We start from the raw sequence: 22,910 nt of genomic DNA, 5'->3' as shown, positions 1-22,910 counted from the left end.
TCGGTGATGCATTGCGGACTTGGCTCGCCTTCCGAAATGTAGGCCAAGCACCCGGAATTTTCACGGCAGCAGCAGTTCTCCTCCTCAGTTGGCATTAGCTCGCACCGATTGCACGTGCACCAGGTGGAGACGCCGTCCATGCGACATGGTCCAGGCTCTTCATCCGTTGACTGGTCCTCCCAACTGCCGTCCGAATCCCCATCGTTTTCGCGTGCTTGCCTTTCCAGTAGTTCTTCCTCGGTGTACTCGGGCTCGTACATATACGGCATTATTGTAGCCATTGTGTGGTAAAGAAAGTAAAATAATTTATAGCGGTGGTACTGGTATCTGTTCACACGGGCTACAATCAACGAAGGTAGCTGACCAGAGCACAGAAACGAGTCACAGAATACTCAAAGTAACACACAGAGAGTAATGGAATCGAAAATCTGCTGCTGTGGGTTGTGAAACGGTGTGTTTATACTTATTGAGGAAAGAGGCGTCCTGCCATTTCCATGGCGACAGTTCATTAGCTGAGGCGCAGCGATTGTTGACACGAAACGTGCTTTGGCGTTGGGAAATGGGCGGTACGCGTCTGCTGATGTCAGGCTCAGGGGCGGGGGATTTGATTTAGTGCCGCAAAAGCAGGTGAGCCAGGGCGATGCGGCAAGTGATAGGATTATCAGAAAATGGCGGCTGATTTCGAGTGCGTTAATGGACGAAAAGTCGGGTAAGGTCCATAGGAAAGTTTTCTACGATCGACCGAGTTATGCTTAAAAACACATGGCCGAACCGTAGGGACAATAAAAAAAAAGTCCCGGAACTCTCCTTTAACGTGCACATAGACCCTGTATACAGAAACCGGTGTTGGCCTTCTCTCAAAAAGGCTCAGCTCTTATACTTTCAATACTTAGAAGGGTGCCTTAATCAATCGGTACCTCACCTGATTAATCAGTGGCAGCCCACCTACGGAGGCTATAATAAAAAACATTCAGGGATGCATTCGGAGATCCATGAAAAATAGGAAAGTGTTTTCTGTGATGGAACAACACTTTTCTAATGTGCCACTTACTGTGTGCATATACTTATATAGATACTGAATTTGGAACATATAAGAAACCTAGCGACACCCATGTTTGATTGACTGTTCGGTGGAGTGGCCTTCCGCGAGTTGCCCAGTTTTTCCCGCTGCCGCTTGGTGACTCTTTCCATCTGTCCTTGATTGCCTGCTTGACTTTTCTATTTTCTGTGGGGAGTTTTTCTTATTCTTTTGGTTCCTATTCTTTCAGTAACTCCCCATCTGACAGACTGATTATTGTTCCATCTCACTAATGTTTGCACAGCGCATAGGCGTAAGCGCTTAGAAATGAATACAAATACAAATGAATTCATAGACTATTTGGAGAGGATTCAGTAAATAAGCTTGATCTTTACTTGTGCTAGTTTCCAAACTCATTCCTCACCCATATATATCAGCTCAAACGTTACACCCTGTTCAAGATATAGGCCTTCGTTACGAGTCCGGCAGTAGCCGTGCCGGTCAATCCGGCAGGCTGCCACCAGATCCGTAAACAGTTACCGGCACCTGGCTTTCTGGTAACACCAGGGTATTACAACCCTTGCTGCCGGTAAGTCAGGCGCTGGTAACTATGTTGTTCCCCATTCCCATAGAGTCCTATAGGACTCTATGGGAGTGGGGACACTGAAACACCAGCACCGTTATTGACGGTGCCGGTGTTTCAGTGAAAGTCTGCGGGCTGGTGCCGTTCCGCCCACCAGGGCAGGACTGGCGGGCGGGCGGGACGGCACCCGTCTGCAGAACTCGTAGTTTGCCGGTCCGGAAACAACGGTGCCGGTAACCTTACCAGCACCGTTGTTTCCAGACCGGCAAACTTGTAATGAGGGCCATCATCTTTTCAATGGTTTCCTGGGGCTATAGAGTACAATTTCTAATCTTTAATATGTATAACTTTTAAATGCTGTTCAGATAATGCATTCAATGGATTGTGTACACATGGTCCCCAAGTCCCATCTTCGAAGACCTCAAATACATCAGGGTTTCAGGATAACAACTATTTAAAACCCAGCAGATTGGATTCACTGGTGTTGTGAAATGTATTTTGTGTGGATGTTGTGCTAACCTGGAGTGCATTTATCTTTGTTGCACTGCATGAATCCACAACCAACCACAGATATGTTTCGCCCTCATTCAGTGTCACCAGTGAGGTGCATTTTGGTATTCTAGACACAGGGTCAATGCCATTGGTTATCAATAATTCCAAGGTTTTTATCCATCAATCTTCAGTGCTTTGAATGTCACAACAATGGCACAGGTATGCCCCAAAATGGGTCCTACACTGGATGCACCTACAATCTGGAGCTAGGCCTCACAGATGACAGGCAATGATGCCAGAATATATCTGTGGTTCCTTGTACTATCTTGCAAAAGGCATGTGGTATAGCAGTTTGGGCTGGACTACTCCCTTGGGGGGACTGGACAGGTTGACTTGCATATAGTTTGCCCTCTCCTGTTATCACACACTGAGCAGAAAAACAATGGAATAGAGGGATGCCCAGAATCCTCAGTGGTTATTATTCATGCAAAGGTTTCCTATCCATACATCTTCATTGCTGGAAAGTCGCCCTATATGAGACGTGGTTCCAGAACTTCCTGCACTTAGAGTCCCAAGCTACTCCTCCATGTCGATGTTAAAACATCCCATGTCTTACTTGTAGGCCGTGCAGAAGGGATGTGACCAAGTAATTGTCACTGCAATACCCCCAATCTGCATTTGCAAATGGTGGCCCCCAATTAACGGTACATCAGGCAAAAAACAATGAAAGGAAAGCTGGCAAAAAAGATTGCCAGTGGCTATGAGGATTCCAATGCTCTTGATCCAGCATTCTTTTCACCTCTTGTTCCCATCGATGCCCATGGGCTTTGTGCCTTGATGCAGTTTAGTGCCTGTTGCACGTTATAAATCTCCTCAGCCTTCAGAAGCATTCTTCAGTATTGCAATGTCAACCTAAGTAACATGGGTGGCTATTCCCAAAACGAAACCTTATGCTTATCCAAGTATGGAGTTACTTGTGGGGTGCTGCAGAAGGGAGGAGACCTAGCAGTTGTGCTGAACTGCCCCTTTTGGAGTGGGACAAAGCACGATGTGCGTAAGGTTTTTCCCTTATATAATAGTACGCGGGAAGACACATCAGCACCCGGCAGGAGGGAGCCAGCTAATCAGGTGGCTAGGAATGCGGGCTTGAACTTCTGGTGTAAGCCCACATTCCAAGCTGCCTGTCGGCTGGCTACCCCCCCACCCCCGCTGCCATCATCCCCCACGACTGCCCATCGTCCCCTTTTTTAAATTTTTATCTCCCATCCTAATCCCCCAACCAATCTTAGTGTGGCTGCTGCGTCACTCGCCACAGCAGCCACACCTTGCTCTCTGCTCAGAACGACTGCCATGGAAAAGGGGCTACATATGGAGTCCCTCCTTCCCCATGCATGGCGACCATGTTGGTAAAGGATTTTCCCTCGTACAACGAAATGCTGCACGCGTCCCTTTTTTGGGAAGGAGAAACATTTATTTTTTTTAGCAACCGGTTTGCCGCTTTGGTAACCCGGGGTGCTAATGGCCTAAACACCCGATCCAGCTCACTGGATCGGGTGTTAACGCCACATTATTGAATGGAAGACTGCCGAGAGTAAATAGCAGTGGCTAAGATTATTTCAGAGCTGTTTCCAGCCATTATTATCAAGTGTTGCATTGTTGCCCAGAGTTATAAAGCTATGCGCAGAGCTAGGTTCAGAGCTTACTCTGCACAGAGTCCCAAGCTCCACTTCCTTGATGATGCCGGAACATGCCTAGGGTTACTTATGGTCTCAAGCGGAACATGCCTAGGGTTACTTATGGTCTCACGCGAAAGGACTGCGACTAAGCCGTTCACGCCATATTGCTTCCTCTAATGCGGAAACAGAGCCTGATTTGCATATGTTTGGCCCCATCTTTGATTGTATAGCAGGTAGAACAGTTATGAAAGGGAAGAACGCCAAGAGCAATTGCCAGTGGCTTCGATTAATCCACGGTTTTACCACCTATCAATCCTGAGGGGTGCATGTACCAAGGAGTGCACACATGCACTGTAGTTGCAATTAAGAAGAAAAAGAAAGTGGCCAGGTCCTCTTCTCATGACTCCGGGTTTGTGTGTTGGGTGCCAATGGGCACGCCACATGGTGCATACGTGTACAGTTTATTTAGAGGCATGCATCGAAGTGTGGATTGTTGACTACGGCCTCTCATAAGCGTGGAGACGGATCTGACTGGAAAGTGGATTGTGCTTGCAATGCCTTCACACTGCAAGGTACACACTACAAAACAACCCTGCAACACCCTTCCTGCTTTTCACAGCATGTTCTGTTTACAATGTACGTTTCTCCTTGTTTTCTCCACCTGTTCGGTTCATTTTCATTTCTTTCACATTTGTATTTTGACGTCAGTCGCTTGCCTGAATACAGGGACATAAAATTGAAAGCCGACGGCCTTTGCTACTACACAAACACAATGCAATATCTATTTTATTCACATTATTAACCAAATAATAAAGCAAAATGAGCCTAAAACCCACTGACGCAGGCATGCCAGGGAAGTCTGTGTTTACGAGGGCTGCCATTTCACTTATACAGTATGGTCCATTTCATCACCTAAACCGAGACGCATATATTTTCTCCGCCAGGCTGGTCTTGAGGTGCATTAACACAATTTATTATCCTGCGTCATTTCCCTAGAGGCCTAACCCTACATATGGCACACATTTGGCGTCTAACCTTAGATGTCCACAGGTATGCCTGAACTTTATGGTCTGCTTGGCTCAAAATACATATATAAAATGTAAAAAAAAAAAAAAAAAAAAAAAAAAAGAACAATTTCAATGCTGGTGTGTGTGGTACAAAGAGTCGTAATACATATGGAACATGTTAGGCTGTGTGTGTGTGTGTGTGGCTGTGGGAAGGGGATGCCGAGCACTGGGAGTGGGGGGTGAGGGAGGGGGTGGGGGGTCGATGTATGCAGGCCGACTTTAACAGCTTGTTTCAGTTTGTTTGGCTAAAATGTCGCTGGTTACCAAGGTCTTACAGTTGAACTGGGAATGATTTACTCGTTCCATGAAAGGCTGTGGAGCAGGAAGGCCTTTTGGAGTATAAAAAGTTGATATATCAGGAGTGAAGGGCCTAAACGCAGCAATGTCACTCGGCAAAAGGAAACAATACAGAGCTTTGTTCCGAGGTCCGCGGGAAAGCCTTTGACGCACTCTTTAATAAGGTGGGCAGGTGATTCTTATCTACATACAGGAGGACATTTTATTATAGGGTTCTCAGGCCGGTGTGTCTATCAGTTTTTCTTTAAACACGGGGATCTAGTTGGAACATTCTTTTTAAGTCTCAAGGGTGATGACATATGTTAGCTTTCTTATAGTAAAATAAGCTAAAACCGTGCAGAGGTAAGGGTGATATGCCACAGACTCAACTTGCAGTCTTATATTTAAAAGTAGCAGCCCCATTATCGTTTTTCGAGAATGCTGCCCAGACAATGAACGTTTGTTGGCTAAAGAGCAGATTTCGTGGGTCTGTTTGAATTGACAGTTTCACCCATTTGGAATGAATCTTATTTCTAGGATAGCTGTCCATCTCCAACAGATGGGAATGATACGTAGATTGCCTTTGACGGCACACATGAAGAAGTGTTATATTTCATTCCCGTAGCAGTTCGCTCCAGTAACGCTAAATTACAAAGGCCCTCATTAGGACTCCAGCGCTAAACCATGGTGCTATTAGCACCATGGTCCATGCCGGAGTCCACCATGGAGAAAGGGGGAATTACCACTCCATTCCTAGATTGGCGGGGCGGTAATTCCCCCTTTCTCCATGGCCCTTCCCCAATCCCATTTTTTCCCCATAGGGCTCAATGGGAACGGGGAAGGCGGCAATTACGGTACCGCAAATTGCGGTACCGTAATTGTCATCAAGGTCCCTTTGCGGGTCCCTACTTTAACGGCTGGTCCGGACCAGCCGTTCAGGTCGGGAGCCGCAAAGGGACCTCGTAGTAAGGCGTTAAGGTGTTAGCGGCGCCGCAGCCTTTTACGGTGCCGTTAACCCCTTAACACCAGGGTCCTAATGAGGGCCAAAGGGTTATAGGTAGGGCTGTGTCAAGGTGCAGGAGTTCAACTTTGCACACTTCATGAACTTTACTGCTAAATTTTGCAAACTTCAGAATGTATTTTACCAGCACCATAAATCCACGGAAATAGTGTTTTTTAAGCATATCAAGGGAGGAAGAGAGTGCAAAAACATATACCTGCAAAATACCCATTTGCTAAAATTATTTATCACAAAACAATAACTTCCAGGTCAAATGAATGATAGAGATGAGAATGCCATGCACTGCTGGCAGCAAGCAGGCTAGATAGTATATTTCTAGTTCCTGTTTTTCGCCTGTGGCTGACATGGGAGTGAGGCTGATTACATCCTCCTGACTGTGAGAACCCAGATGCAGTCTTAGATCTGGGCTTTTAATATTTGTTACAGACTAAAAACACAGGTAATAACTAATTACATATATTGCAACTAATTTATGAATTATTGTTGATTTTTTAAAAATCTTTTCCAAATTGTTCGGGATGGGTGGATCAAATGGTGTGGTGGAGGAGATAGGGGCCACAGAAAAGTTGATTTAAATGTATTTTGGTTTTCTGAAATTTATGTTTGCTGGTTCATAGTGCACATGTACAGCATGGCAGAGGGGACAGAGGGAAAGGGGAAATCCCAGACTAAGAGCGGGAAGAAGCAGGAAGGGCAGAGGGTGACATCTGAATTGGAGCTGTTGGAGCTGAAAGCCATTTTGCTGGTTCAGCCATTTTAATTGTTCAGTGTACTGGCAGGCTAACACTGCAGTGCCGGGGCCTTTCTTTTCCAAGGGTGAGGGTGGTGGGGGGCGGCAGGTCAAGGGGCTAAACAAATAATTACACTTTTATTATTTTAAAAGTATTAGATATAGAACAATTAAACATGCAAGACCTTTATTATACATGTTTAGCTGTTTTTTAAACTGTGTATAAGAAAAACATCTAAACCATTAACCTTTAGCTGGGTAGCTTTCTGAAAATGCAGAAAATGTGTATATATGACAGGGCTTACGGTAGCGGCCCTGTAGTTATAGTTAAGTTGCTCCACCCATAGGAAGGCCACTTTTTGTGTGGCTTATAACTTTGCCCCCCCTGAACGAATCCTCACAAAACCTTGCAAGGAAAAGGTATATGACCCCCTCGTATTGATTCTGCAAGGTTTGGTGAGGTTTCATCCAGCAGGGGCAAAGTTATAGGAGGGTCCCAAAATGTGTGGTTTTACTCACAGGTGCAATGGAAAACAAATGTACTCACGCCTACAGCCCAAACCGCTGCACGGATTTTAACCAAATTTGCAGAAGGAGTGGCGGCCTAGTCCTGAAACCGTGCTTTTGTAAATTTGGTGTAAATCCATCCATTCGTTTTTTAAAAAACAACCAAAAAGTAGGTCAAAAAGAATTAGTGATATCTGTGTCCGCTCCGTGGACTCACTTCCCTATTCGGTCCACGGACACCCTCCTGGACCAATCAGGGCCCGGCATGATGTGTGCGGACATTGGACGCACCCGCTGATTGGATGTCAAAAAATGTGAGCTGCGTCAGATATGGTTGCTATGTTGTGATCGCGAACTGCGCCCGTAGTCCATGGACATCGCAGAAAAACATAAATAAACACCACATTGCACTTTTCAAACTCATGAACCAATATCTGGGGAGGTGAAGGGTGATGAGGATTGGATGGTATATGGCCATAAAAAGCCCCAAAACGGGTGTGTTTGCACCTCTGAAGGTCGTCAACAGTTCGGGACAGCCCTGAAATGTCCACAAACATTTCAGATGTTCAGGGGCATCCATACATATTTTTGCATTACAGGGTTGATAAAAATCAGTTTTGGATGGCTTATAACTTTGGCGCTGCTGAATGAAACTGCATGTAATTTTGTGATATCATTCTAGATCTGACCTTGAATGGTTCTACATAGTTTGATGCTGTTTTGCCAGGAGGGAACAAAAATAGAGGGGGGGTTCCAAAATATTTGAAAGGCTTCTAAATTTCGTGCCGTTTCATAAATCTGCACAAAAGTTTGCGAAACAAGATTTAAGACCCAGATTTGAATGTTTCTGCAAAGTTTGGTGAGATTTTGTGAAGGGACAAAATTAGAGGGGATTTGAACATTTTGAGATGGCTTATAACTTTGTTACTGTTTGACGAATGTGTAAAAAAAGATTTTATAAAGATTATAGACCCAACCTTGAATAATTGTGCAAGGTCTGAATGGAATTTGACAAGTGGGAGCTAGGTAATATGACTATTTTATGTACGTATATTTTGACACTTTTAAAAAAATAAAACATGGACGGATGCGCAGCAAAATCATTGCAAGGAGCATTGGCAAGGACCTGAAAGCATGGTTTTGCAAATGTGTCCGTGTTTTATTTTTTGAAAAGTGTAGGTAGAAAAAGTAGTGAATACTTTTGGTGACTGGTACAAGTCATGACCACGAGGGGCTGGCAATGGGGTTAAAGTGGGCATGGCCACCAGGGAATCGCTATGTGGTAAAGTTTTTAAAAACCGGGATATGTTTGAATGGGATTTCTTTTTTGCCTGTAGATAAAATTCTGCCTGTGGCTAAAGCTCAAAGTGCTGCATAGGATTGCAGCAACAGATCACCATGACTACTGTTGCATACATTCCGAGACGGCGCCAATTAGCAATAATTGCAAAGGACGCCAAACTAGGTGCGCACGTGGTCACCAACCCACCCCTTCAAATCATTAACCACCTTTATTTGCAACCCTACTGGGACAAGATATTGGGATTGCATGCTGGACTAATTTCCACAACCTTGCAGCAATGACTGGCCCACAATTCAAACACATTGAGAAAGACTCTAGAGAGTCCAAACACGTGTTAGCTGACTTCGAACAATAAATATAGCACCAACAATGGTTTTCAAGACAGCTTTATTACGACAATACCTACTTATTGAAAAACCCAGAGCTAAGGTCAACAGGGCTCACTCTCCTATTCAAAACCTAGCACTTGAAGAAGGGCACCTTCACAAAATAATCCCATCACCAGCAGCAGGGTAATCTGTTTAAAGTACTAGATGAAGCACAGTGATGTAACCATTCTACTGCCCTGCAATTACTTGATAATAGTGTACTCTGATTTGATTATTGGGGCATGCAGCATGACCAAAGCCCCAGGTTTGAATCGGTACCAATATTTTGCTTGCGGTTTCAGTCTGAAGTGCTGTCCTGAATTACAGCAAACCTGTGCAAGCAGCATCAATAAGGACCTGCAAGCATGCTTTTGCAAATCTGTTTTGTGTTTTTTCCCCCAAAGTGTCCAAATGTAAGCACAAACATAGTGATACAAGTTTGGTATATGGGCATTGGGCCTCGTCCTCGGCAAGGACAAATGTCTACTCTGATTTGCCCATGGGGTTATGCGGCATGGCCAAAGCCGATGCCCCATGCATTGTGGAGAATGTCCATGCAAGCCATGAGAATTGGCCATTGGTTACATTATGAGGGTATAGTGGACACTGAAATAGGATGCTGGGTAGGTGCAGTGGATAACAGGGATGGTTTGGTGGGGTTGGGGTCATGGTTGAGCCTCATGCCCTAGGTAATTGAACAATTTCTTGCATACACAGCATGTGCTTCTGATAACGATACACATAAGTATGCGTTGCAAAAATATGTTTGTTAAAGGAGGTTTATAGTTGTTGAATATATGGTAAAAGAGGAATTATTCATAACCTCTATATAGTGAGGTAACATTATGAAACATTGTCACTTATAAAAAACACTACAAACAAGAACTGGCATCTTATCAGAAATGAGGGTACCTTGGACAGGAAACCAATGTTCGCCTTTAATAAAAATAAAAATCAGAGGGACACTTTGGTGCACACATACGTAGAACCCAGCAAAGAACCTAATACTTTGTGGAATTTGCCCCTGGTAGTCGAACACTACAGCTGTGAGAAATGTGTGGCTTGCAAATATACTACACTCAGTAAAATGTTTGTGCACAATGACTTCCACTGGGCCCTCAGGAGCCATACTAATTGTAACAGCAAGTATGTGATATATGTCATCAGATGACCATTCAATTTAATCTACATTGGAAAAACCATTAGACCCATCAAACAACGCATTTCTGAACATCAGTAATGCATAAAAAGCAAAACTCCAGACAAACTGCTGGTTGAACACTATAACTGGATGGGACACTCCAACGAAGACCTGGTCTGGACAATCATTCAACAACTGACCCCACAGAAGAGGGGAGGTGACATCAATAAATCCCTAAAAAAACTAGAACAACAGTAGGTACACAGACTGGACACAGTTAGGAATGGACTAAATGTCACAGTGGAATGGAAACACTTCTGGAATTAGCATGCAAACCACACAGCTTGTGGTCATGTACAAACATGATATATATTCCAACAATGAATTCCCAAACAGTGCAGGGAAGCAAATACCCCATGGGACATATACAGAAACACGAACAAACATTTTAAAAATCTCTAATATGAACTGTAGCCTTTTTTTAACAATGGCCTAGAATGCCAGAATAGAATTCTTTCAGCACCATCAGACATTGTCTGAGCATTGGCCTTTTTCCGTGTAGCATCGAATCCTTATATCTGGTACATTCTGTCTATCGCCATTACTGTAATAAGGAAGCGTAAAACACTGGCCTGACCTGCTATTTCAGGCAATGAACAACCGCAGGAAATAGAGTCCACTGTTAGGTAACATAATATGTTAAAATGCCTGGGATTCAAACATGACTACTAGTATAGAAATGCTACCTGCTAATTCAATTATGCTTCTTTTTCTGTGACAATGAAATATGTGTAACAAAGTATGACATCACTAAAATGGTTGGCTGATCAGTATATTGATAAAAATGTTTTGTCGTTTTCCCAAGTACTACGCGATTGTTCATATATTGTATTTGATATATCATGGTGCAGCATTTATATTACTCAGCATTTTACACAGGTTACATATGTACCAATCAAACCATGTCCCATCACATAATTAAACTATGCCCAGACACATAGTAATGCACCTTTACGAAATGCAATGACAGCGGTTTTCATTTGACTGTGCAACATCATTGTTCTTAGTTACAGCAGTAATGTTATATGTTTGTCTGGTCAGATGCGATCGCATTGTCTCCATTAACATTCTGGCACCTGTCTTTTTTGCCTCTAATCACATAGCACACACAAACATGCTGCCGAGGCAGGTGGAATTTGCACACACACCCCTCAGAGGAGGACACATGGCACCCCCTCGTTGGGCGCCTCGATAGTGACAACGCATGTGGGTGGGGCTTCCACTGGCACAAACTTTTGTTTTCGAGTGATTTCCTAGGCAACCCTCACTCGGCATCTTCCCCAGTCAGGAACACGCTATTTCGCTCGGATCCTCGGCAGCCGTAAGACGTATAGTGCTGGCACTGGGTTTTCAAAGTAAGTCAAGCGCCGGATTACGGGTCATTACGACTTTCTTGCGCTGCGTTTAGCCACTACCCCGTAATTACTGAGTTGTTATCTACACAGTAGCACTTAATTTTGGTGTCTAGAATGACTAATCTATGCACTGAATCTATGCTAGTATCTATAAAGAAACACACATTATGTGATATGACCACCATTTAGGACCTTGCATGCCACGGCACCGTGCAACTATGCCTTTGCTCAAAATGGCAGACTCTGTTTGTAGAGGATGTGGTTCCCTCACATGGCCCTAACTATACCACAGCACCGACTTTGGTTATATTACAAAAAAAAAACCTGTGTAAAAATCTCTTTCATTATAAATAGGGAAACGCTGACACACTATATGTGTTCTTTTGTTTATTTTTAGTTTGAACGCCATTTATCGGCATGGGACGTGAGCTACCTGCTGGATCCATGATTAAACACATTGCATTAGGGGATTCATCCCCATAAGGTAAGAGCTCTTCCTGACAAATGACACACAGCTGAGCGTTTTTCTCCCAGCACTCCAACTGGGTTTACCTCTGCCCCTTTGGTCTTCCATAGGCAGATAGGACCCCTCGCTATCATCATTCATTTGATGGGGCGCACAGGGTACAGTGCCTCCAACGAATCAAGAGAGGGCAATTTACGAGCACTTACTGCAGCAAACAATTACTGACAGCGTTACGACAATGGGATTGCACATATTGTCATATTCTTTAGCTCCCACTTAATAAGCATCTAATAAAATTCATTTAAATTATGTACTAAACTCCTTGAGATCACACCATGTTCTAATTCACACATTCATTGTCATTATTCTCTGACAGATACCCTCTGGACATGGATAACACACCATCCCCCCGCCCTGAAGAAGGCCTATCCTACATAAGCTCCAACAATTAGCCTTATCTGGCCGAAACACTATAGTGTTGACAACTTCCTTTTGTAATATTCAGTGTTCAGTGTCACACTGTTTTTCTGTACTCCAGAGATGCACAACGTTCTAGATGACACATGTTTTGTTGTAAATGTGTTGTTGAATATGAAAGAAACATGTCTTGTATTTGTTTAATCCTTGTTATTTTATTGGATGGTACACATCTGTACTACAAATCTGAAAGCTACACAGTGTCCTGTTTGGTTTTGGTTTTTACATAAAAAAAATTGGCATGTTTAATAAATAACCCAGGGTCAAAGACTTTGTTGACCTAGTATTAATAGTTGCATTCTGTTTTTGTGTAGGAGCATATCAAAGGATTTTGGGTGATCTCTCACCCTGATTGTTCTGGGTTACTTAATAGTTTATACCCACCTGGGGTTATCAGGGATTAGCCAGGTGCCCTTGTTTTGAATTCTGTAACTGCAGTAACTTCATGAAAGGGAACACCATCCAACACCCAAACACTGGACAGAAAATTGCACTCAAAGATTTAGCTATGTGCAACAGCACAGAAGTACTTTATTCAATGAAATGCCCATGTGGCCTTTTATATGTGGGACAGACTAACAGATCAGCATGAGAAAGATGGCTGGAACATAATCAAACATATATATCCAAAATACTAAGTCACGAGTAGCCAGACACTTTAAAGAAAATCGACATAGAATAGCGACATAATCTAGCTCAAATCAGGTTTGTGATTCTGTAAGTGGTACAGACACCACACAGAGGAGGAAATAAAGCCAATAGGCTTGCACAGAGAGAAATGCACTGGATCCATCCATTAGATACGGTGCACCGCAGAGGAATGAAATAAGAGGTCAATTTACACTGTTATTTGTGATCATACTTGACACAATCTACACTTGTTTAACTCTATGGAGTCAGATATGGATTTATGGATTACTAAATATCACCAATGGGAAATGTATCTGACATAACCCATTTTTTAATCCGTGTTATTGAATTTATTTACCTGCAGGTTGATATTTTGTTGTCTAGATTGGACACAGATGTCAAGGTATGTTTTTATGTACATCACAATTAATTCTGTACTCAGACAATGGATGCGTGTGACCATATCTTCTGATTATGTTCATATTTATATGCAGTGAAAAAAACGCTGTTAAAGGGACGTTATGGTTCCAAGTAAAACTGAAAAACCCCTGAAATTCACCAGTTATGGTATGCTAGGCAACCATAACTCACACCACTGCCGTGCACTGCTAAGACTAACAACCAGGACATCAAAGATGAGATCACAAATCACATTGATGACATCACTGATGACATCACATGTGCATTTACTTTTCATGAAAAGTTTGTACAAGGGATTCTTATTGTAATGTTAATAAAAAATGAGTCAAGGATCATTGGAATACATATTATGAGGTACGCAGTGCATTAACCAATGCATTAATCCAAATAGCATTGCATTATGAAGTTTTTTCCAATATACTAAGGTATACATGTACTAACATAGGCATAGTGTGCAGCAAACATGATGGAGATTCAATATTAATAATCTTGTCATGTTAAATACTTTCTTATTAGAGTTTTGCATACTACAAACAATTAATAAGTACGTAATAAAACCCATTAGTACATGATTACATTATTGCACACAAAACACAAACAGACAACAACACATACAAATATGAGCATGTGTCACGATCCTGCTCGCCTGCCACCCAGCACCGCTCCATGCGCGTCTGCCTTTATTTCCTTGTTTTACCACTGCAGTTTTGGACTAATCTAATTGCATGTTCCATTACGGCTTTTGGGTTAAACCAGCAGATGCATTCTGGGACATGTATACTGTCCAAAAGACAGAGGGCTGGAGGAGGCATACTAAATACATTTGTTTGCAGCAAGCTACTAAGAGCTGCAGAGGGTCTGATTGCATTCACCTGTTCCAAGCTACTGCAGGCTAGGCTGCAGAGAGCTGGAGACCACTTGATTAGAAACCACTGCTGCTACTGCTGCAGGCTACTGAAGCCAGGGCTGGCCTTAATTGAACACAGCTGCCAGAGTCTGCAATCAGCTCCACCCTGCAGGCCTGCTGGCTTGGAGGGCCTTTATAAGCTCACTTTGAACAGAAGCAGTTGTCAGTCAACTGTTTCCACTGGGAGTTCGTGCTGGTGCTCCTGTTACCAGTTTTTGACCTTTCCTGGAAATCCTCTTTTGGCCTTTGATTCCTGTTGATGCTTGCAGCTCCCTCTCCAATCTGCTGCAGCCTTCTGCCCTGCTCCTCTGGGCTCTCACCTGGCAGCTCTGCCGCACTCAGCTGCCTTCCACCCTGCTCCTCTGGGCCCCACCTGTACCTTCTACCCTGCTCCTCTGAGCTCCCACCTCGCGGCTCGGCCGCACTCCGCTGCCTTCCACCCTGCTCCTCTGGGCTCCAGCCTGACGGCTCTGCCACACTCGACTGCCTTCCGACCTGCTCCTCTGGGCTCCCACCTGACAGCTTTGCCACACTCCGCTGCCTCCCGCCCTGCTCCTCTGGGCTCCCACCTGTACCTTCTGCCCTGCTCCTCTGGGCTCCCACCTGACGGCTCTGCCGCACTCCACTACCTTCCACCCTGCTCCTCTGGGCTCCCGCTTGCCGGCTTTGCCACACTCCTCTGCTTTCTGCCCTGTTCCTCTGGGCTCCTTGTCTTGCAACCTGCCTGTTCCAGCTTCTGATATCCTGTCCTCTACCTGGTTATTTCTTTCAATGCTGCTTTCTACTTGTATACATCTTGGTCCACTGTGGTGTCTCCACTTGAATCCGTTTTACAGTGTGACCCTGGGTTGGTCTCCGTTCAGATCAGATAAGGGAAGACTTCTGTTGCCTTCGCCTAGTCCGTTGAAGTCGTACCTGCCGCAGTATATGGTCTTTCAGTTTTACCCTTGCACTGAGTACAACAGTTTCCTCGGCACGCCCAAGTCATGACGTTGCTGTATAACTGTTGTTAAGAGTGAATCTGCTGGTACCTATCCCAAGGGCTTTCCTTAATCCCCGGAGACCCCTTAACATATTCCAGTACACCCTTATTTCTGATCAATCCGTGTTGCCCAGTGTACTTGCTTGTCTTTGCCTTTTAACTGTCTATTTGTTTACAGCCTGCTCCTGCAGTTCCTGTGAAAACCTGTTTCAACTAACAGCTTGGTATGTACCTTTAATCTGTTATATGCTAACATTGTCTCCGGAATCTCTCTTAATTTACTTGCATACAGTGAGAGATAGCCTCTGCCCTGTACTCTCTTCCTAGACTTCTGACAGCATGTCCAGTGAAAGTACAGTAATAAAAAAAAACTATAAGAAAGTGTTGATACCCTTACTGATTATCTTCATAAACATAAAGCATTCAAGTCTATGTTTTCCCCTATGTATATGTTTCATATGATGTGAGTGGACCCTGAGTGAATTTCTGTAATAACATATTTGAAGTATAAATTTACAAATATACTACTTTTTGAATTGTTAGTGCCTGACTGTTACTGAAGAAAACCATGTGGCCTAGATATGTCAGTAAAGGAAAAAAGAGTGAGGCAGACATGTGATGTCATTAGTGATGTCATCAATGACATTTGTGATGTCATCTTTGATGTCCTGGGTGTTAGTTTTAGCAGTGCACGGCGGTGGCGCGAATTATGGTTGCTTAGCATCTGGCGAATTTCAGGGTTTTCGGTTTTACTTGGAACCATAACGTCCCTTTAACAAAGTTTTTTTTACTGAATATGGAAAACATAGTGTGAATTTGATAGGTGTTTACTAGGATTCCCTTAGTTTATATACGTGTAACATAGAACATACTGAACCTCCAGCTAGTGATGTTGATGTCCGCGGACGGACGCGGTCAACATCAACACTATCCAAAAACTCAGGGGGTATCTTACATTGTTGTATCATGCAATATAAACACTGAACAAGTTAAAAAAGCAGCACATAAACACATTATATTTAATAATAAATAAGAAGTGGATCCTATATATGTAAGACATCAACCGTCGATTTAAATAGCACATGCACCAGAATGGAATATAACAAAACAAAAAATATATGCCTCCAACATAATTACCTCACAGAAATTGCACAGCAAAAAGCAACAGCAGACCTACACAACCTACACAACAGTTACAACAGTTACAACAAAACTTACCAAAAAAAAGTAAACTTCATTTTTCTTATATATTTCTAAACTTTCTATATTAGGTACACTAAAAGTAATATTTTTTTTTACACAGAAACATCCAGTACTTTGGTATGGCTGGAAGAACATTTCCCACGTGATGAAATGAGTGAAGACAGTGATACTAATGGTAGACACAACACTTCTCTATATAAGCCAATTAATAACCATTACTTTATGTGTACTTAACACATTTTTTTTTAACAGACCATACAAACAGTGAAAATAATATACCAAGAGCGACATTAGAAATGCTCTGCAGTGAATGGAACAAAAAATTGATATGCTAATGAAACATTTCAATCTTTTAAAACATTTTGTGGAGGACCACATAAAAGAAAACATTAACTATCACTGTCCCACATGCACCTGTTCCCCTTCTCCGTACCCCAGTCAACTATCCCCAAACCCTCCCCACCAAGAAAAATGTTATGATGAGACTTCCATCCCTTCATCCCCTCCCATCCACCATCTCCAAACCCCTAATTCCCCTGTATTTGTGTCAGTTTCTGCTTCCCCCACTCTTTCATAAATTTTATATTTGTATACAATATTATGTGTGTTGTTACTTTATTCCTCTGTGTCTTACTTTTTTCAAAAGGCAGTTAAGTTGTCCACGGATAGCGCGGGTGTCCGGAATGTCCGCAATTAACCAAAATGGAGGTGTCCTAAGGACACTATACCTGTCCGTACTGTCGGCAATCAAGATGGAACTGTTCTTAGAACACACTTGGTGTCGGAGATGTCCGCAATTAACCAAAATGGAGGTGTCCTAAGGACACTATACCTGTCCGTACTGTCCGCAATCAAGAGGGAACTGTTCTTAGAACACACTCAATGTCCGGAATGTCCGCCATTAACCAAAATAGAGGTGTCCTAGGACACTATACCTGTCTGTACTGTCCGCAATCAAATGGAACTGTTCTTAGAACATTCATGATGTCTGGGATGTCCGCAATTAACCAAAATGGAGGTGTCATAAGGACACTATACATGTCTGTATTGTCCGCAATCAAAATTGAACTATTCTTAGAACATACTCGATGTCCGGGATGTCCATAATTAACCAAAATGGAGGGGTCCTAAGGACACAATACCTGTTTGTACTGTTCATAATTAAAATGGGAGTGTACGCAGGACACGACATCCATTTGCATGTCCGTAATTATTTAAATTAAAGTGTCCTAAGAACATCCCCCTGTTCGCAATGTCCGCAACCAGAATTAATATGTTGGTAGAACTCTTATCCCGTCCGCCCGTATGCAATGTTATGACGCAAATTCACGCTTCATCACCCACTCCACCACCACCACCTCCCCAAGGGCCTTCAGAGGGGAATAGGCATGAGGATGCAGAGGAGAGTGATGAAGAGGATGAAGATGATGAGGTAGTGGAAGTCCCTACTGCCAGCAATCGCTGTGAATCTTGGGTGTGACAGTTTTTTACCACTCTTGATGGAGTGCCAAAAGCTTGTGTGAATAGGTTGATCAGCAAACAGTGCCGCATGGTGCTGAGTCATGGAAGGCCTGGTTCATATAGCTTTTGTACGACATCAATGAAGCATCACCTGAGGTTGTTCCACGATGGGGCTATTCGTAAGGCTGTACCTTGCGATAAACATAGTAGGTTGAATTCCTCTGCAGCATCCTCCGTTTCCGCTCCTGCCACCACAAGAGACACTCCTGTGGGATAGCGCATCCCTTCAGCTACCTCGCAGGCCATTCATGATGCATGTACTGTGATGTAGTACTCTGCAGGGGGGAGAATCTTCGGAGTGCTTTCGAGACTGTGGTCAAGGATCACGAGAACTGCCCACTATCTGAATAAGGCCCACCCTACATCTTCCTCTCTCCACCTGCCATTTCTTATCCCTGTGGTTGGTGTCCGTTCCTTATCCTTCTTTCCCCTTCTTTCCTTGTGTCATGTTTAAAAAACCCAAAAAAATATAAAAAAACAAAACAAAAAAAGGCTCTTTTCAGAGCTGCCTTCCACAGTTTAAAAATAGAAGTGACAAATAAATGGTGCAGGGCCCTGCGCATTTTTTTAGAAGTCCGCGGAGAGTCCGCGGATGTTTATTTTTTGGAAGTGCTGCTCTATCAGAACCATTGCACTTTTCTATGGGTGGAAGTGGTGGCTCTGAAAAGAACCTTTCGGTGGTGTTTTTCTGTGTTTCAAAAACTTCAAATGATTAACACCGACTGCAAAATGTATTAATGTAATTCCAAAAAAGGTTGCAATGCATTTTGTATACAAACAGCCTTATTGACATTGCACCTCGCTTTCTCAATTTGTGGACCAAATAAAGAAGAACGCAGCCACATTTGTCTCTGCGCAATACGGGGAAAAATTACTTGGAAATTTGGAAACATGTACAGGACCTTCCCAAGTCCTTCTTTCATTGCAAATTTCAAAGAAATTCCAGACACATGATATAAACTGTTCCCTCCACAATGAATAATAATAATGTCTGGATGACACTGTGTCACCAAAGTAGCGCAAAGAGGTACCAAATCCAGCCACTTCGTTCCATGCACTCCATGCCAGTGTACTTCCACATGAGGGAATCCAAGATGTGCAGCCACTCCACAGCGTTCTGCATACACCTCCAACCAATTTATCCTTGAGTCTCCCAAAATACAGATAATCTGTTTTCTGAAAACACACAGCCATAGCTATCTGTTCTTCTCTCAGGAAAAAGACTCTCTGACAAACTGTCTCTTTAAAGTAAACATTATTGACCAGTTCATTTCTCTGCTCAGTCTCTTTTGCATGCCTCTCAATCCCAAAATCCCTGTATGTAATATATGTTGACGCAGACAAATTGAAAAATCTGAGCGTGGTGAATATATATTTAAATAGTGTCCCCCATTTCCTTTGAGGATGGCTCTGAAAAGAGCCTTTTTTTTGTCTTTATTTGCAGATGCTTGAGAAACACCTTTTATATTGTATTTTTTTCGTTTTTTTTCTTATTTTACTCCTAGAATCTTCATATTAGCTTCTCCTAAGCAACCCTTATGTTCCAACACAGCATGGGATTTCCTATAAAAGATAAAGAAATGCCATTGTCTTTAAAATAAAAAACATTACCAGAATCAATGTTCTCATTATTACAAAAGAACATACAAGCTCTAAGTATGGAAGCAAACTTGCCTCGTTTTATTGCACACCTAGCAATGTTTTGCTGAAGACAAAAAACAGAACTATTGTCCCATATTGCCCTACGTACTAAACCAGAAAAAATAGCTTTGGCATTTGGACGGAATTTCATTACTGCTTGAAGCAAGTGTTCCAAATTTGCCAACAAAGTAGGGGCACTGACATAGCCCAAATGAAAAGAACCACAGTGCAAAACTAACGAAATGGGGACTCTTCACCCTGCCCATATCTTCACAAACTTGTACAATTCCCTGCACATTCAAATCAGGCACAGTGCTGCACACCGCCTCCACTCCTTTAACATCAAAATTGTTTGCCACATTCCTTAATTTAGCATAATGATCCAAACCATGCACAAACATATCTCCAATCACCAACACCCTGACTTTCTCCACCCCTGCCATCTTCACTACACACAGCCTCTTTCAAAACAAATCCACAACCTCAACACCTGATTGACTAATACTTACAGTCCTATTTCCATGCCAAATATATTCAGAAGTCCCGTATGTGGCACGTTCTGTCCACAGACAGTCGCGGTGTCCGCGGAGCGCGTAACTCTTGGGCAGCCGTTCTACCGTTTCCACTTCACTCTCTGTACCATTCCCTCATTGGCTACAGCTAAGCAGTCACACAACCATCCACCAATCACATCCATGAACTCTACATCTAACTCCATCATCATAGTTCAGCACTTCAGATGTGCTGTTGATCACTCTGAGTACAAGTCTCATGTCATTGGAAAGCACCTACTACAAAAACTACTGTACAAGTCTCCAAGATTTCTACTTTCAGCTTCATGCGTATCTACATGCATGAATACAAACTACAGGTATGCATATTTTCTGCACAGTACATGTACAGCTCTTGTATATATGCATATCAACAGGGTAACTGCCACTTAACCTGTATAACCTACAAAATGAACTTACTGTCATTTTTCCCATCTGCTATATAAACTGTCACTTGCAAACCTGTCTGCTCTCAATTTTTTTTTAAAATACACAGCTATCTAAAAAAGTGTAATTTCATATTAAAAGATGGGAGAAATAACAGTATAATTGTAGAAAAACACTTTCTAGTGTATTATAAAATTAAACACAGCCAGGATGAGTTCATGCATCTTTGTACACTCACACGGATAGACACTATCATTAGAAAGGCTCCCAGCTGAAACAACACCGCTGCCTCTACATCACATCCTTCTGCTTTATTATCCACACCTTCACAAATGCATATATTCCATGCTTTTCTATAGTTTCTGCCATTTACCCTATAAAAATAGCAAAATAAGTATATGATTATTTCTTCTACCTCCTAACATCCAATAACACAGCCTTAAGAAGCCAAGTGAGTTTCATACGCTTAGTATTATACTCATTTGCAAAGCATGTTCAACTAACAGATTCTAAGTAAAATATACAGGCTACACATAGGCAAAGGAAACTGCATGTCCACACTATGATCAGTTATCAAAAAACGCTACTACAAAAACATAAAAATCAACATAAATTAACAACAGTGCTATAAACACATAAATTAACTAACTTCTTTCTTTTACAATTGCAGTGAAGACCACTCTCCTGAAAAGCAGCACCATTTGAACTACAAACAACAACTCAGAAGAAACCTACTCTTTCCATACATAAAAGTAAGTACAATACTACCATAATGTTTTAACTGTTACTCAAACACACTAGAATGTTAGTATTGCAGAACAAAGAACTGTTTTAATTCTATACCATTAGATTTAGTATTAGTGCTTCCCCTCACCACTAGCTTACTTTCTATTGTCATCTGAACCCCAGTATAGTAACACACAAATACAAGAATAGCCTTCCCAACTTGTTGTAGCTGGCCAATGCACAATCACACACCTCCACATACATCCTTACCATCATACTCAGACACTCATGAACACAGCATACATACATTGCACAACAGCCCAACCCACACTTTCTTTTTTTTCCAACTGACCCCATAGAATGCCTACCAAAAAGCAACTCTGTAGAAAGCAACGTAGAAGTAGAGCAAATCAAAATAAAAGTGTCCAAAATAAACATCCATCTTTAGCAGAATGTGTACAAAAAGTTCAAACAAAACAGCTAATACAGTCATTAAGTGAAACAAAACAAGCTTCTAGTACAGAAACGTTGCCTCCTCTTTCAAAATGTAAAATGAAACAGAAAGTGATTAACAAGAATTCAGCTACAACTACTGCTAACACTGCTCCTATAAATCTTGATGTAGTGGCAAGTAACCATACCAAAAAAAGTATTTTACAAAAGTGTTCCGCCACAGAGTCCTTCAGAACCTTATAAAATCAGGAGTGAAATCATGCACAACCCTTAAAACCTACCGCAGAAAATTAATCTTAGAACTCTCATAGACAGTGCAATCATTCTCAAAAGGAAGTTATTTATTTTAGTTTTAAACAGAATGAAACCACTAACAAAACTAATTACTAAACACCAAAAAAGACTTCTCAATGAAATAATACCAAAAATAACTTCTTAAATATCTGCGGAGGTGAATGGAGTCACACCACGAGCACAGAACCATGTTTTAATGAAGAAGCATACAAACAAAAGCAAACAAACAAAATTGCCATACATAGCAGTGGGCGAGGGTATGAAAAACGTAATACCATAATGGAACAAGAAATGCTGCTTACAAAAATATCCCCAGAAAACTCTGTATCACCTCTCCATTCCACTGAACCAAAACATCTAGTGTAAAAATGGCCGTGCACGTCAGTGTATAACATTGCCAAAAAATCTTTAAAATCTTTACGCCAGTTCCTCAATCAGTATGTGAAAGCAAAGACAAATTCAAAATGAAACTACTACAAAATATGGATACCTGTCCAGTGCACAAATACACAGGACTACAAGGACATTCATTAGCCTGCATTTCAGGACCTATTTGCAAAAGCACCTTCCATCATATCAAAATGATATCAACACATCATTTAACTATAAGAAATCTGGTCCATAAACTATGCTAAAAGTCCTGCTTTAGCACTAG

Source organism: Ambystoma mexicanum, chromosome 12 (genome assembly GCF_040938575.1).
Source record: "Ambystoma mexicanum isolate Mex_15411 chromosome 12, UKY_AmexF1_1, whole genome shotgun sequence".
Taxonomy (NCBI): Eukaryota; Metazoa; Chordata; class Amphibia; order Caudata; family Ambystomatidae; genus Ambystoma; species Ambystoma mexicanum.
The sequence above is the reverse complement of the archived record's forward strand: the minus strand, read 5'-3'. Positions refer to the sequence as shown.